Raw genomic sequence first — 16,175 nt, forward strand, 5'->3', positions numbered from 1 at the left:
CATTCTTACATGTGGGGGTTAGGACTTCAACATATAAATTTTTAGGGGCCACAATTCAACCTATAACAGTGTATACCCTTCCATTCTTAAAGGTTTCTCTCCTATCTCAGGCATCATCATCATCACTACAATTTACATTTTTAAAACATTAATATGTATATTATGCACCCTTCTAATTATGTTACATATATTGAGTAATGAATTCTTACCACCTTTAAGCACCTTTGAGGTGCTACTGTTAAGTTTATTTGACAAACAAGAAAGCTAAGGCACAAAGTGGTTAAGAAATTTGATCGAGGTCTTAGAGCAAGAAAGGCTCACACCTGGCCATGGCTCCAGGTGATTGCTCTTAATTACTATGCGTACTACTGTAATATTGTGATTTATAATAAGAAATACATGGTTGGTCTAGGACTTCAACATATAAATTTTTAGGGGCCACAATTCAACCTATAACAGTGTATACCCTTCCATTCTTAAAGGTTTCTCTCCTATCTCAGGCATCATCATCATCACTACAATTTACATTTTTAAAACATTAATATGTATATTATGCACCCTTCTAGTTATGTTACATATATTGAGTAATGAATTCTTACCACCTTTAAGCACCTTTGAGGTGCTACTGTTAAGTTTATTTGACAAACAAGAAAGCTAAGGCACAAAGTGGTTAAGAAATTTGATCGAGGTCTTAGAGCAAGAAAGGCTCACACCTGGCCATGGCTCCAGGTGATTGCTCTTAATTACTATGCGTACTACTGTAATATTGTGATTTATAATAAGAAATACATGGTTGGTCTTTTTCCCATTTCCAGCACAGAGCTCCTAAAACCCTTGTAATTTCCTAAGTGTGAGAGCAAAAAAATATAATGTGCTTATTGTTATGTTAATGAGGTGACTTAGTAACACACCTTTTAGTTACCAGGAGAATCAACCTTTTGATTAGAGGGTAGAAACTTTCAGTCCCAGCCCCTGACTTCCAGGGAGAGGAGAGGGCTAGAGATTGAATCAATCACCATTGGCCAATGATTTAATCAAGCATGTCTATGAAATGAAGCCTCCATAAAAAACCAAAAGCACAGACAATAACCTGGATTTGTAACTGGTGTCTGAAGTGGGGGGCAGTCTTGTAGGACTGAGTCCTTAACCTTTGGGATCTGATGCTATCTTCAAATAGTGTCAGAATGGAGCTGAATTAATAGGCTATCCAGCTGGTGTCCAGGAATTGCTTGGATGTGTGTGGAAACCTCCCTATCTCATATTAGAATTTGGTCCTAGAACCTTAACCTCATTTATGCATTTCTCCCTTCATGCATAATTCTCAGTTGTAGAAAACAGTTGTGGTTGTGGCTGGCATACCACTACTATCTTTAAGTACGGGTCTGGGTAATAATCTCTCTTTTTTTAAAAAAAAAAAAAAGACACATTTATTCAGTGTCATGATCAGACTATTACATTTAGCAATCAACAGCATGGGTGCAAAAAAAAAAAAAAAATCTACATTAAAACCCTTTGTTGGAATGCTTTACACTTTCCACAGAACAGAAACTAAAATAACCTGTTATACAATTAGTCACAAATACAGTCCTCGAGTTTTTTGCCCATACACATGAGTATTGTCTAAAACAGGTCTTCTTTGTAGCAGCTAGGCTCGGCCACCACTGTGCTTGGCTGAGGTCACAAATCTGTTGTAACCTGTAGCTTCCCCGTCCCTCCTCTGGCTCTCCTCTCCTGCTAAGCTTTGTTTCCTGGCAGTAATGAAAACCTCCTGCCGCTGCGGTAGCTACTGCTGCTGCTGGAACCACCACAGCCACGTTGGTTTCGTGGTTTGGCAAAGTATTGGCCTCCACCACCACAGGGGCCAGAGCTTCTGCCTCCAAAATTTCCTCCTTTCATGGGTCCAAAATTTGAGGATTGATTGTTGTAATTGCCAAAATCATTATAGCTTCCGCCACCTCCAAAGTTGCTTCCATCATTACCAAATCCGTTACAGCCATCCCCACTGCCACCATGTCCACCACCACCTCGACTGCCACCAAAGCCACCTCGACCACGGAAGTTCCCTCCACGACCAAAGTTGTCATTCCCACCAAAACCACCTCCACAACCACCACCAAAGTTTCCAGAACCACTTCGACCTCTTCGGCTGGATGAAGCACTAGCCATCTCTTGCTTAGATAGGGCTCTCCTTACTTCACAGTTGTGGCCATTCACAGTGTGGTATTTTTGAATGACAATCTTGTCTACAGAGTCATGGTCATCAAATGTTACAAAAGCAAAACCTCTCTTTTTGCCACTGCCTCGGTCAGTCATGATCTCGATCACTTCAATTTTCCCATACTGTTCAAAATAATCTTAGATGATGTTCTTCAGTGTCTTCTTTAATGCCACCAACAAAAATCTTTTTCACAGTTAAGTGGGCACCAGGTCTTTGAGAATCTTCTCTGAGACAGCCCTCTTTGGTTCCACAACTCTTCCATCCACCTTGTGTGGCCTTGCGTTCATGGCTGCATCCACCTCCTCCACAGTGGCATACGTGACAAACCCAAAGCCTCTGGACCGCTTGGGGTTTGGATCTCTCATTACCACCCAGTCCGTAAGCGTTCCCCATTGCTCAGAATGGCTCCTCAGACTCTCACCGGTTGTTTCAAAGCTCAAACCTCCGATGAAGAGCTTCCGCAGCTCTTCAGGCTCTTTGGGAGACTCTGGCTTAGACATGACGGCGGTGGGAGGGGAGACTTTAACGATGCTTACTCGGACGCGTCCACGGGCAGAAAGTGGGTAATAATCTCTTTTATGTGCCATTAATATTTTGCTCTGTTTTTTTTGGAATATAAGTTTTTAAAATTAACAATCTTAATATGATTTGAATACTATGTATGAAAATTATTTAAATTTAGTAGCTGCTTTTTGAATTTTTTATTTCGATTCAATGATAGAATCATTTCTGTTTGCACTTCCCTTCAAGAAACTATATATATATATATATATATATATATATATATATATATATATCTTTTTTTTTTTTCATATTTTCATCCTGGGTTGGGATTTTACTTTCTAATCCACTTTCAATTCTACTCATGTAAGGAATGCTTGAATTAAAAATTAGGACTCAGTTCTCTACTTCACCATAAACCATGCAGTTTGCTAAAATAAAAATGGTCAAAATAAATATATTTCAATGAGAAGTCTCATAAAAACACTTTAGTTTATAGTTAGGTTATAGATACTGTCGTGTTTTAAAATATAGTGAAAAGACTGAAACAAAGCTTTTTGGCTTTTTAACAGGTGCAAGCAAATTAAAACTGGAACTTCATTTAAAAGAATTAAAACTGCTTGTTTTAGGTGGGAATATATTCACCTGAAGCAGAACTGTCTTTCTGAGCTTGAGCTCTAATATGTTATGTATTTCACTGTTTCTACTTTCCTCATGACGTTTATTTAATATATTTTTCTATTATTTGCTCCTAAGGCCTCAAAACATATTGAAGACATTTATCACAGAATTGAAAACATTTTGCAGGCCTTAATCTTGAAATTTAAACACAAAAATCAATTGTCCTGTGAGAAGAGATTTAAAACTAAAATATATCAGTTTACCTTAATAGAGTGATTTTCCTAACCATTATTTATATAAAAATATGTTCTGTGGATATACTCTATTTCTATTATTTCTATTACATGTATAATTTCAAGTGAAACACTTAATGTATAAATGGCTATAACCTCTAGCTGCCATCTCATATTTAATTTTTAATATATATATTTATACCAAAGTTTTCTAAATTAGAAAATTTGTAAATGATGCTTAGATTTATCCTCAGCATACATATAAGATCAACTAGTATTATAATTTTGCTTTTTGTATCTTGACTTTTTGTTTTCTACATGATTTAAGAAACTGATGCATTAAAAATTATTATTACATGTTTTGGACACACAAAGCATAAAGGTAGAATTTTATGACATCAGTTACTGAAAGGGGGTAACTGACAGAGCTGTGAAGGAACAGAGTTTTTGTATGTTGTTGAAATCAAGCTGGTGTAAATTCAAATAGGAGTGTAATCCCTGATGTAACCACAGAGAAAATAGCTAAAGAATATACTTAAAAAGAAAATCTGAAGGGAATTTAAAAATTTCACTATGAAAAAATCAAATAAATTCTAAGAAGAAAGTAATGCAGGAAATGAGGGACAATAGAGCTATAAGGTATATTGAAAACAAATAACAAAATGGCAGAAATACATACTTTCCAAAGCTAACTTGAAAAAGGACAAACTAAGAGAACTCAAACTTCTTGTTTTTAAAATTTACTACAAACCTACTGTAATCAAAACAGTGTGGTAATGGCATAAAGGCATATCTATAGACCAATGGGATAGAGAGTGCAGAAATAAACTTTAGCATACATGGTCAAATGGTTTTTGACAAGGGTGCCAAGACTATTCGGGGGGGAAATGGCAATCTTTTCAACAAACAGCTTTGGGAAAATTGGATATCCACATGCCAAAGGATAAAAACCAACAAAATAACTAACAATCTAATTTTAAAATATGCAAAGAATTTGAATAGATAGGTCTCCAAAGAAGATATACAAATGGCCCTATGAGCACCTGAAAAGATGCTCAACATCACTAATTGTTAAGGAAATACAAATCAAAACCACAACGAGATGCCACTTCACTTCATTAAAATGGCTACTACTAAAAACAAACAAAAAACACAGAAAATAATGAGTATTGGTGAGGATGTGGGATAACTGCACTCTGTGCCTAGCTGGTGGGGATGTCAAGTGGTACAACTGCTGAGGAAAACAGTATGAAGCTTCCTCAAAAACTTAAACATAGACTTACCATATGATCCAGAAATTCCACTTCTGGATATACACTCAAAAGAATTGAAAGCAAGAACATAAACATATATTTGTATATCCATTTCATACCAGCATTATTCATAATAGTCAAAAAGTGGAAGCAACCCAGGTGTTGCTTGCATGGATGAATGGATTGATGGATGAATGGATAAGCAAAATGTGGTATAGACAAACGGTGGACTATTCAGCCTTAAAAAAGAACGAAATTCTGCTACATGCTCCAACATGGATGAATCTTGAAAATACTATGCTAAGTGAAATAAACCAGACAGAAAAAGACAAATAGTGTATGATTTCACTTATGTGATACCTAGAGTGGTCAAATTCATATAGACAGAATGTAGAATAATGGTGTCTAGTTGCTGAGAAGAGAAGGGATGGGGGTTATAGTTTAATGGGTTTCAGTTTGGGATCATAAGAAGGTTCTGGATGTGCATAGTCATGATGATTGCACAACAAAGTGAATGTACTTAATGCCAATGAAACGTACATTGAAAATTTTACATGATAAATTTATGTTATGCATATTTTACCACAATAAAAAGTTATTAGTTTAAACATTTATCCAAAATGGTAATTAAAATTTTCAAACAAAACAGAGGTGCATGAAGTAAAAAGAGAAAGCTTTTTTCCCTTCACTTGTACTCTTTCAAAAATTCTTTATCTTTGAAGTAACATTTAAGGGCTATTTTATGATATTAGCCCAGATTTCTTATGTAAAGAATACAGGCAATGTGTAGGAAGTGCTAATAAAAATTAACAAAAATATGGGGCTTATAAAGAGGAAGATAAAAGTATCCATGACAAAAGAGCAATTAGTTATATGGGATCATAAGTGTTTATCCAAATATAGGGCTCAGGCAGAGCCTGAGTTCTTTCTAGATGGTTAAATAATATCTGGAGCACAGATGGGTCTTTTTGGCTCCTCACACATGTAAAATGTGATGTGTGTTTATAAGATAATCCCTTATGGCATGGCAAAGCATTTCTCTATTTTATATAGAACTTATTTTTACACTCAATAGCTCTTTAATCTTGAAATCCTAATCTCAGAAATCTGCCCTGTGAAAATGCTTGGTTGAATAGGTTTTTGCCATAGGCTTGTTTATTCACATTTGTAGTTCACCAGGATAAAGCAAAGAATTCAAAAGCCAGTATGCTCTTAATTGTTCATAATTCTCACCCTAGAATCAGACAAACTTCCTCCTTATTCTCTAATTTTTCTTTTTTTTATATTCTTACCCCTCTCTGTTATCCTAACTTAAAATTCCTTCCTTTTCCCTTAATGATAAAGAACCTGAGGCAGAACTTTCCTCTATGGAGCCTTTCCCATCTACTTCAGGGCATGTGCACACTCTTTATCATAGTATTTGGGCTTATGGCCATTGAAATATCCCGTTCCTTATAACTTCCTTTATTGCTTAGACACTTCGTGTGGGTAAAACTTTTTGCCTCTATATATTGTCTACAAGCATATAACAGGACATTATCACCACACTAGATATATAATAAATCATCAACAAGTCCATATTGATAGCATATGGTACTAATAGACATTCTTTAATAATGTTACCTGCTACCTTCATATCTGCCTATTATAATACAAAACTTATTCTACATAATGTATCCAAATCATTCTTTTTTGCATTTGTTCTGGAGTCTCTTAGACATAATATATCAATTTTCTTAAACTCTACCAATAAAAATGTATTCACCAGCTGATTTTCCAGCCCTCTGTTTGGTTTGACATTAATCCACGCCAAGACTCAATTTCCTACGATGTAATATTTTTAGAAAATGTAAAACATTATTATCCTTCCCATTTTTATACAGTCAGGTGTTTGGAGAAAAATACAATATTATGTTGCATTTAAATTTCATAAGAGAATTCCTGTTATTTTGAATGATCTGGACTGGCTCATAGCTTGATTTAGAGAGTTGATTTGTTTTTGCACAAAGTGTGTGTTATTTTATAGCTCATTCCCTTATATGTTTGACATGATGAAGCACATCACAAAATTGATTTTAAAACTATGAAAACTGGAATTGATGCAGTTTATGTTCCCACTCTGATTGGGAGGGTAGTACTAACGCTTGCCTGTTGGTTGTAGGTGAGACCAAGGTGTCATGAATCAGTATATGATATCAGCACGAATCCTTACCTAGGTGTGTAAATAACTTGATGACCCTGACTTCATCTGCAACCTATGGAGTTGTGTGGTAGAGGCTGGTGCTTGCCTCCCAAAGTTGTAGCATCAACAGTATCACCTAGAAGTCATTAGAAATGTAGGTTCTCAGGTTCCACATGAGACCTACTGAAGCAGACGTAAGAGGTTGGGCTTCCAGATCTGCGTTCTAATTAGTACTCCAGATGAACCACTGGCCTACCCAACAGCTGCTGCTAACATAACCCCTGCTTCATTTAGCAGCAACATGCTCAAGGCTTTCCTCCCATCATCGGGATCAAGTTATGATTAGTCTGAGCCAGTCTCGTGAATGCTATTTATTTTCACCAGGATTGGTATAGGGGATGGCATGCCAACTACTTCTGGCCACTCATGCATTATAAGAGGAGCCAACTGTTTCCTTGTGGGAGACATTCTGCTTCCTGATAAAAGAGAGAGCCAGCCTGCGAAGAAAAAGCTATTTTATTACCAACACCTCACCTAACCCCTGATTTCTGTGTGAATATAGTTAGTTGTGTGATGTCTGTGATAGCAGCTGCCAAATTGTAGCTAAACGGGGAAGGCTAAGAGAAATGCAGAAATGTCACCTCGGTGGTCTGATACTGCCCAGCCCCTGAACAGACCTGGAAGTCACCTGTCCCAGAGCTCTTGGTAGGTAAGTTGTAATAAATATCCTTATGGTTTCAGTCATGGGTAGTCAGAGGTACCTTTATTTTCAGTCAACACATCTTAAGTGATAAGAACTGTGTATATTGACATTTTGGCAAACATCATACCAACTGCAATGGTTTATAAAGGAATTGCCAGCTAAACTTAGTTTCAGGAGTCCCATGGCTCATAAATAATTATGAGGAAAGTACCAGATTTAGAGATTATCCAATGCCCACATTTCTGTGCCTCAGATTAAGTGAATTTTAGGAGCTGTGGCAGAGCAATGGATTCGTAATGGCACCAGGAGAATGGAGGAGAGAGGCAGGCCCATTTGGTGAGTGGATATAATGCATGATTCTCTTCTGGGGTGGAGAACATGGCCAAATTCCAGTGAGCAAGGGAACAAGGGAATTGAGAGGAGGTTGGGGAGGAAATTAGTAGATGTTCATGAAGAATTAGGATCTTAAATACATCACATAATGATGGCCGATTTTTAAGCAGGGAAGTAACATATGTGCTATGAGAAAAGAGAATTTGCTTCTCGAGGGATTGAAAAAGGCAACTTCTACTGTTTTATTTCATACTAATTGGTATTTTATGTAATTAGGTGACTCTTTTGGGGGGGTCTCCAAGACCACCTATATGTTCAGTGATTTGCTAGAAAAAACTCAGAATTCAGCATGGAGTTATAATTACATCAACACAACACACAGACACAGCTGAATCTGTAAGGGAAAAGAATACAGGAGTTGTCTGGTTACATACACATTCACTTTCCCATGCTCCCTCTTTCCTGTAAGTGTTCACACAGAGCACATTCTCCTTCTAGCCTCTAGTAGCAAAAATACAGCAATGTGTGTATATATATATGTATACATATATATGATGTTTCTGCCCAGGGAAGCCCAGTTGAAGCAGGTCACCTATGTCACATTCTTTGCTAGCAACTAGCAAAATTCCAGACTTCCAGTAAATGTTAACAATAAATCATGTTGTATGTATAGGCATAAGAAAACAACCTTGTCAGTTAGGGAAAGTTCCAGAAGCCTAGCCAAGAGTTAGCCAAGAGCCAACCTCGAAAGCAATCTCTTCTAGAGATAGCAGCCCCGGGCTTGCTGTGTTAACTGTTTTCTGCACAGTAGATTACCATGTAAATAATAAAACTATCCAGGGTGATTCTTACATGTTACATATTTAGTTGGTCAAAATATTTCAAGTTTATTTTGTAATGATTTCAGGTAGATGTTGTATGTGACTTTTAACTGAACTATGACTTGTATAATAAATAAGACAAAACATTGACAAAACTTTAGTATCTCTATCAGACACTAGAGAAGCACTAAAAAGCTAGAATAATATATTAACTTTAGGGAGTAATATTCATTTTGCTATTTTTTAAACATTATTTTAGCTGGCATCAGTGTGAAGAGGGGATGGTCATGACATTCGCCCAAGGCATTGTGTTTAAGAAGCTGATGAAAAATAAAACACTAACAGGAAAGGGGCATGAAATTGTCAGAACTTGAGGGAAAGTATTTGAGAGGAATGGAGGTAGTGATATGATGAAAGCCAGTAATGTACATTTGGACTTTGGATTTTTTTAAAGCCAAGCTGGTTACCTTAATACTATAAAGTGGTGGTGTAAGGAATCCTCATGTTTAAGTTGGAAAGGGAACTACTGTCTCCTTTATGCTTTTTTTGGGGGGGTTGCTCAATTTGCAAAAATAATAAATGCACCTAACAAGCAGAGCATAGATTTTACTAGGTACTTACAAAATTAAATTAGTATAATCACTTTCCAGATGGTACATCCTTCTATCATGTCTAGCCAAGGCCTAAAGTTTTTGCACCATGGATACTTAAAAGAAAAATTATTTTTCTCCCTATTCAGTGGAAGAAAAAACTATTACATCTAGGTATCAAGTATGAGAATTATTGTATAAATGATAAACTCGGATTCCCGGGTTGAGTTTGAAATTGGGCACTGTAGTGGAGTGAATGAATTAAACCCATAACATTTCTTAAAGATTTTTCATTTTATTTATTTGAGAAAGAGAGAATGAGAGAGAGAGAGCATGAGAGAGGGGAGGAGCAGACTCCCCGCCGAGCAGGGAGCCCGATATGGGACTCGATCCCGGGACTCCAGGATCATGACCTAAGCCAAAGGCAGTCGCTTTTTTTTTTTCTTAAAGGTTTTATTTATTTATTCATGAGAGACAGAGAGAGAGAGAAGCAGAGGGAGAAGCAGGCTCCCAAGGAGCAGGGAGCCTGATGCGGGACTTGATCCCAGGACCCTGGGATCATGACCTGAGCCAAAGGCAGATGCTTAACCATCTGAGCCACCCAGGCGCCCCGAAGGCAGTCACTTAAATGACTGAGCCACCCAAGGGGCCCCTAAACTCATAACATTTCTTAATATATCTTTATTCACTAAATCTCAGAAAGAGTCTAGAATAGCTCCTAGTTCTCCAATTGAGATATTCAGCCTAAGCTCTAATTGTGATCCTGGAATATGTAACACAAGTTAGGGAGACACCATCGTTCACTGGGTAGTTACTCATGAAGCCACAAATAGTCAAGCACAGTTTTGCTTTCACTTCATGTTTATCTGCCGCATATTCAATATCATGATCAGGAGAAAAAAATTCCATTATCTCAGTTTATCTTCTGAAATCTAGTTCACAACTACAGATTTTCATAAAAGATAAAAGTAGCTCTCATGAAGTGGCTCTCTCCGTTGTCATTACAGGATGCCGCACAAAGGCAGGAGAGAGCAGCTCCACAAGGAACTAAGAGTAAATGAGTGTCTACATTGCACCAAGGGCTGTTGTAGTTGTTTTCGTATAGTAGCCTACCTAGTCCTTACCAGGACTCTAGGAAACAATATACATCCTTATTTTATTATTGCGAGAAGTTAGAACTAGTCTGGTTGAAATAAAAAGCCCAAGTTCATATGGTTTTAAGTGGAGGAGCTGGGACTGAGTCATAATCTTGGTCCATAGTCCAAGCTTTTGTTAACTACAGTGGCTGAATGCAGAGACCTGCCATTTATATGAATGAAACAGAATTTGTATTCAATAAAACATGAATATGAAGATTAAAAATTTATCTTTGGAATAAGACAGGAAAAAGGACATTTTTAAATCTCACTCTTAGAAAATTTGTCTGTCATGTTGGAAGTCTTGAAGTATTCTAAGCTATCTTTCTAATCATTGTCACATTTTCTCTCCTTTGCTACACCATTATCCACTTCATACATGAGACAGCTCACAATCCAGCACTGTTTTACTATCATTTCATACTTACCTGGAGCACATTCAACAATGTTATGGAATAAATGAATCATGTTCTTGTTTTACTTCATTCAGAACTATGTTATGAACTATGGATTCCCTTCCCTGCTGCCACATTTTATTTATTTATCTTTTTAAGTAAACTCCATGCCCAGCATGGAGCCCAACATGGGGCTTGAACTCAGGACCCTGAGATCAAGACCTGAACTGAGATCGAGAGTTGGATGCTTAACCCACTGAACCACCTAGGCACCCCATCAAGTTTTATTTTCAATTGAATTAATATCCTTGGCACAGAAACACACAGTGGTCTCTCTGATATTAAAATGCTCTTAATAACTGTGGCCACCAGAAGAAAGAGGTGGGAGCGAGAACGTGAGGAACTGAATTCAGCTTCCTAGGACTACAGACTTCAGCATGCCTGTTAATCACCTCCATCCTACTTAAAAATAGGCAATGGTTTTGAGACTCATGGTAGATCTAGAAATCGGCATTTTTTGATTAGCAATGATCAAGTCTGATGTAGATGAGAAATGTTGCCCTAGGGCAAGGAGCTATCAGAAGTTAGAGAAGGGTTTTTTGTTTTTGTCTTGTTTTAAGTCATCTCTACACCCAACATGGGGCTTGCACTCACAACCCCAAGATCAAGAGTCGCATGCTCTATCAACTGAGCCAGCTGGGCACCTCTTGTTTTGTTTTGTTTAAATAGATTTAAAAAACCTGAGAATCCCACTGAATCACTGATGTATGAAGAGAGATAACACTTTGAGAAAGGATTATGGGAGTCCTGATATGCATAAAATCACTTCTTCAAGAACTAAGATTCATTTAATTTGCTAGGGTTGTATTCCTCCAGCCCAATACGGAGACCATCTGGATATGGGATGAGATGAGCCATTACGTGAGGGCAATGTTTCAGGGACTTATGAAAATCTTTGTGGAAGAAAGCAAAGTTGCTAATAACTGAAGGGAAGACATTTATTAGGCAGCTTTAGTGTACAACCAGTGAAATGCACTGTGGGAGAATATAGGGTCAGTTTGGTAGCTGAAATCACTTTATTCTACATGATTCCATAGAAATTTAGTCTAAACTCTATCCTCAAGTGGATGAATAGTATTGAGCTTGGCTAACAGGGCTTTTCTTCTATTATTTATTTTATGGGTACTCAAAATACATATTCATGTTTTCAGGTAACAATGTGGTATCTAATCTCAAAAGAACTTTCTTTTTAAAGGAAAAATATTCTCTATAGAAATGTGAGATGGAATCCCCATCAGCCTTTAAAGGTAGAAGTTTTATGGGCTATTTAAAAATATATATCATTTTGGGTCCTAGTTAATAGAGCCCTTTGGATAAAGACTAGCTTTTTTCATGGCTGATCTTGGAAATAATAATGTGATAATGCTGCTTTCACAAGTTCAGTTGCATTTTTATCTCATCTGAAATCTTTCAGGCTTCCCTATACTTTGAAGCACTGATTGACAGGGCACTTATCGCGTGTTAAGAATGTTACCAACTTTGTTAAGTTGCTGACAGAGAATACATGTGTCAAAGTCTGATGCCAGACTATAAAAATATCAACTTCAGTAAAAATTTTCTTCAAGACCCTCCATCCTCATGTTTGTATCTTGCTGTTATCCAGTTAAAAAAAAAAAAAAAAGACCCACAAAACAAATATCACAATACCCAATAAAAGTATGACCAGTCTTGGGGCACCTGGGTGGCTCAGTTGTTAAGCATCTGCCTTTGGCTCAGGTCATGATCCCAGGGTCCTGGGATTGAGCCCCACACTGAGCCCCGCGTCGGGCTCCCTGATCAGTGGGAAGCCTGCTTCTCCCTCTCCCACTCCCTCTGCTTCTGTTCCCTCTCTCTCTCACTGTGTCTCTCTCTGTCAAATAAATAAATAAATAATCTTAAAAAAAAAAAAAAGTATGACCAGTCTCTCTTCTAAGTGTACTTACATGATGTCTTGTCTTAGAATGGTTAGTGTGTTAATCTTTAAAGATGAATACTTGCATTTGATTTTTTTTTTTTATTGATAACTTTTGGTAGCTCCAAATTCACACAAATTTTCTATGGAGAAAAGAACCTGGCTACAAAGGACTACTTGGGCAAATACATAGGTGTACATCTAATAAAACATGTATAGGATTTGAATCTTGAAAACTATAAAATCATGATGAAAGAAATCAAATATCTAAATAATGAAGAGACATACCATGCTCAGGGATTGGAATACTCAACATGGCAAAGATTTTAATTCTCTCCAAATTGATACAGGTTTAGTACAATTCCTATCAATATTCCAAAAGTTGATAAGGTTGTGAAGGAACTGGATCACTCATCTATTGCTAGTAGAAATGTCATATGGCACTGGCTCTTTAGGAAGCAGTTTGGCAAGTTTTTTTTTTAAAGATTTTATTTATTTATTTGACAGAGAGAGACACAGCAAGAGAGGGAACACAAGCAGGAGGAGTAGGAGAGGGAGAAGCAGGCTTCCCGCAGAGCAGGGAGCCCGATGCAGGGCTCAATCCCAGGACCCTGGGACCATGACCCAAGCTGAAGGCAGATGCTTAACGACTGAGCCACCCAGGCGCCCCTGGCAGTTTTTAAAATAACTAAACATACAACAGGCAGCTGGGTCATCTGACTCTGTAATTGCACTGCCAGATATCTATCTCAGAGAAATGAAAATTTATATTCACACAAAATTCTTACATGAATGTTTGTAGCATTTTTATTCATAACAACCCTAAATTGAAAACAACCAAGATGCTCCTCAATGATGAGTGGTTAAGTTGTTCTAACAATCATACCATGGAACACAACTCAGCAATGAAAGGAATGAACTAATGATATAAGCAACAACCTGGATAATCCTGAGTGAATTAGGCTTAGTGAGAAAAGCGAATTCTAAAAGGTTAAAACTATATAATTCTGTTGATATAACATTCTTGAAATATAGGATTATAGATATGAAGAACAGGTGTGTAGTTACTAGGGTTGAAAGGGTATGTTGGGAGGAAAATGGGTGTGCCTATAACCGATCAACATGAGAACCTTGTGGTGATAGACTTGACTACATTAATCTCAATGTCTTGGTTATGATATTTTAATATAGTTTTGCAATATGTTACCATTGGGGTAAATTGGATAAAGTTTCTATGGGATCTCTCTGTGTTATTTTTTACAACTGTATGTAAATTTAAGATTACCTCAAAATAAAAATATTAAAAAATATTCTAGGTCTCTATTTAATATATTCCATAATTTATCTACTTTCTTTAACATATGGAATATAATTATTATAACTTTTTAATAAAGATTTTATTTATTTGAGAGAGAGGGAGAGAGAGAACACTAGTAGGGGGAGGGACAGAGGGAGAGGGACAGGGATAAGCAGACTCCCCACTGAGCTGTGAGCCCAACCCCAGCTTGATCCCAGGACCCCGAGATCATGACCTGAGCTGAAGTCAGAGCTTAACTGACTAAGCCACCCAGGTGCCCCTAATTATTATAACTTTTAATGTCCTTTTCCAATTCTCTCACCTGTGTCATTTTTGGATCATTTTTGATTGATTTTTCTCCTCTTACTCTGCATGCCTAAGATTTTTACTGGATTGTAGACATTGTGAAATTTGCCTTACTGTTTGCTGAATATTTTTGTACTACTATAAGTATTCTTCCACTCTTCATTAACTGTTCTGCAATTAAACTACATGCAAATAACTTAATCCTTTGCTTTAAAGGTTTATTCAGGTGGGATTAGAGCTGCCTTTATCCAGGAGCTAATTTTACCCCAATGCTTGGTCAATACTTTCCTGAGCACTTTAGCTCATACACTGAGAACTGTGAAGTTTTCCCACTCTGGCTGGTGGGGGCACTAACTATTCCAGCAGATGTGATCTCTGGCTCTTCTTTCACCTAATCCTTTTGAGTGGCTCTTTGGCCACAGGAGGTTTCATTCATATGCATGCACTTGATCATACTCGGCTGAAAACTGAAGGGGAAAACTGCAGACCCCTGGATCTCGATCTCTGTGCAGTTCTCTCTTTTCAGGTACTCTCACTGGCAGATTCTTAGCACCTTGGTCTCCTTTGACTGCCTACTCCACCTGCTCAACTCAGGGAAACCATTAAGCTGAGATCCCATCACCCTTCAACCCCATGTATGACCTGACAGTAATCTAGGGCAATCATAGGGCACCTCTGTTTCCTCTCAGTGATCCCTGTCCTACTCTGCCCAATACCAATATTTGAAACCATCGTTTTATATATTTTGTCCAGTTTTTTAGTTGGTTTAGGCAGGACGATAAATCTAGTCACTCTTAGTACATCTTGGCCTGAACTGGAAGTAATTCTCCAGTCTAATATTTTTTTAAGATTTTATTTATGTATTTAACAGAGAGAGAGAGAGCAGGAGAAGCAGCAGAGGGAGAGGGAGAAGCAGACCCCCTGCTGCTCAGGGAGCCCAATGTGGGACTGGATCCCAGGACCCTGGTATCATGACCTGAGCTGAAGGCAGTCGATTAGCCAACTGAGCCACCTAGGTGCCCCCTCCAGTCTAATTTTTTAACCTAAAAATGTGTAACTCTGTAGGGAAGCCTCATTAATGAGAATCTTCAATATCATATCAAATATTGCCATTGGCTTTTCCTTTTTAAATCTATTTTTTTAAAATAGTGGATCTAGGAAAATCTTTTTTGCTTTTAATGCTTCTCTGGAATAAAGAATTAAAGATCCATGAAAAATGGTAGTGATGGCAAGGCATGAATCTAGGACAGAGAGATAGAAGAGAAATGACTGAGATTTTAAGAGAATATTTAATATGTAACAAAATAATTGTAGGAAAGCTTTTATAGGTATTTAAAAAGATAACAATATGGATACTAAGAGAAGAGAAAATTTTTTAAATTTATGTATGAGAATAGGATATAATTTTAATAAAAACTCATCAGTGAAACATGAAAAAGACAAAACAAAGTATTAGCCTAACAGGGTCAGACTATGACAAAAAATGCCATGAGGGCCAAACATTACACCTTCTCTGCTATTCTGCTTTCTAAGTCTTTATTCCCAGATGCCTTTAGAGAACCTCTGGGTCGTACCTTGATTTTTCTGACGTCCTCTTCTTAATCACATCCTACCTTATCTATGTTGTATTCATAG

The 16,175-nt window shown here is 37.3% G+C and overlaps 1 pseudogene; it reads right to left on the minus strand.

Annotated features, from left to right (window-relative positions):
• Nucleotides 1-1,411: 1,411 nt before the first annotated feature.
• Nucleotides 1,412-2,811, minus strand: LOC118530811 (heterogeneous nuclear ribonucleoprotein A1-like; annotated as a pseudogene).
• Between the last annotated feature and the right edge of the window lie 13,364 nt (nucleotides 2,812-16,175).

Source organism: Halichoerus grypus, chromosome 4, assembly GCF_964656455.1.
Source record: "Halichoerus grypus chromosome 4, mHalGry1.hap1.1, whole genome shotgun sequence".
In the NCBI taxonomy this organism is placed as follows: domain Eukaryota; kingdom Metazoa; phylum Chordata; class Mammalia; order Carnivora; family Phocidae; genus Halichoerus; species Halichoerus grypus.